Consider the following 2,149-nt stretch of genomic DNA (forward strand, 5'->3'; position numbering starts at 1 on the left):
TTTGAGACAGAGTTTCTCTCTTGTTGCCCAGGCTGGAGTGCAATGGCGCTATCTCAGCTCACCACAACCTCCGCCTCCCAGGTTACAGTGATTCTCCTGCCTCAGCCTCCTGAGTAGCTGGGATTACAGGCATGTGCTACCACGCCTGGCAAATGTTGTATTTTTAGTAGAGAAGGGGTTTCTCCATGTTGGTCAGGCTGGTCTCGAACTCCTGACCTCAGGTGATCCGCCCGCCTTGGCCTCCCAAAGTGCTGGGATTATAGGTGTGAGCCACTGTGCCCAGTCACTTTTTTGTAGACAGGGTTTCACCATGTTGCCCAGGCTGGTCTTGAACTCCTCGCCTCAAGCAATCCTCCTGCCTTAGCCTCCCAAAGTGCTGGAATTACAGGTGTGAGTCACTGGGCCTGGCCCCTTGATCTCTTTTTGAAGAAAGGTTTTACTGCTCTTCATTACATGAGTAGTTCTTAACTGGTGGCGATTTTGTCCCGCAGTGGGTATTTTGCAATGTCTGAAGACATTTTTGGTTGTCACAACTGTGAAAATCTTACTACTGTTATCTAGTGGGTAGAGGCCGGGGATGTTGCTAAAACATCCTACGTGCATAGTACAGTCCCTACAGCAAAGAATTATGATTCAAAATGTCGATAGCATTGCTATTGGCAAACACTGAATTAGATAATTAGATAATAGGAACCAATGTACATTAGTCAGGAAAGTCTGGGTTATGGTTACAAAAATGATTTCCCCTCGCCTTTTTTTTTTTTTTTTTGAGGCAGAAGCCCGTTCTGTCACCCAGGCTGGAGTGCAGTGGCGCAATCTTGGCTCACTGCAACCTCTGCCTCCTGGGTTCAAATGATTATTGTGCCTCAGCCTCCCGAGTAGCTGGGATTACAGGCTTGTGCCACTAGGCCTGGCTAATTTCTTTTTTTATTTTTTTTTTCTTCTTTTTTTTTTTTTTTTTTTTTTTTTCTTTTTTTTTTTTTTTTTTTTTTGAGACAGGGTCTTTCTCTGTTGCCCAGGCTAGAGTGCAGTGGTATGATCTTGGCTCACTGCAGCCTCAACCTCCTGGGTTCAAGCAATCCTCCCACCTCAGCCTCCTGAGTAGCTGGGACTACAGGTGTGTGGCACTATGCTAGCTAATTTTGTTTATTTTTTGTAGAGACGAGGTCTCGCTATGTTGCCCAGGCTGATCTCAAACTCCTGTACTCCTCCTGCCTCAGCCTCCCAAAGTGCTGGGATTACAGATAGGAGCTACTGTGCCTGGACTATATATATTATTTAGAATCCTTCTACAAAGAATATTTATCACTTCTCTCTCATTTAATTGTTTATTTATATCATTGTGAACTGCGACCTTGCTATATTTATGTATTAGTTCCTGAAGTTGTTTTGCCAATTATTTGGGATTTTCTGCATAGACAATCATGTCATCTGTAGCTCCTTCGCAATCTGCATTTGGTTCCTCTTCTTGGCCTATCACAGTAGCTGGGACTTCTGGTACGGTGTTGAGTAACAGTGGTAAGAGAGAAAATCCTTGCCTTGTTCCCAATTTTAGGGGGAAGGCATCCAATTTTTTACTACTAACTGTAATGCTAGCTGTAGGTTATTTTGCCCATTCTGACAATATCTTTTATTTTGTGTATTTAGGCTAGTCACATTTCAAAAATATTTTAAAAATAGACTTCATTTGTTAGAGTAGTTTTAGGATTTTAGTAAAATTGAGCTGAAAGTACAGAATTTCAAATATTTCCTGCCAGTCTGTGGCTTGTCATCTCATTCTCTTGAGACTATTCACCTTTAAAGTGATTATTGATATAGGCCATGCCAGGCCCAGGAGGACTTCCCGGCCCACTGCAGCTTAATATTCACCATGTTTGTAACTGTTTTCTACTTGTTATATCCTCTTCCTTCTTTTTCTGCCTTTTCTGATTTTAAACTGAGCATTTTATATGATTCCATTGTAAACTTGATCTTATTTATTTATTTGAGACAGGGTCTGGTTCTGTCATGCAGGCTGAAGTACAGTGGCACTGTCTTGGCTCACTGGACCCTTCACCTCCTCAGCTCAAGCAATTCTCCCACCTCAGCCTTCCAAGTAGCTGGGACTACAGACACACACCACCATGCCTGGCTAATTTTTTTTTTTTTT

This window comes from Mandrillus leucophaeus, unplaced genomic scaffold, assembly GCF_000951045.1.
Source record: "Mandrillus leucophaeus isolate KB7577 unplaced genomic scaffold, Mleu.le_1.0 Scaffold573, whole genome shotgun sequence".
NCBI lineage: Eukaryota > Metazoa > Chordata > Mammalia > Primates > Cercopithecidae > Mandrillus > Mandrillus leucophaeus.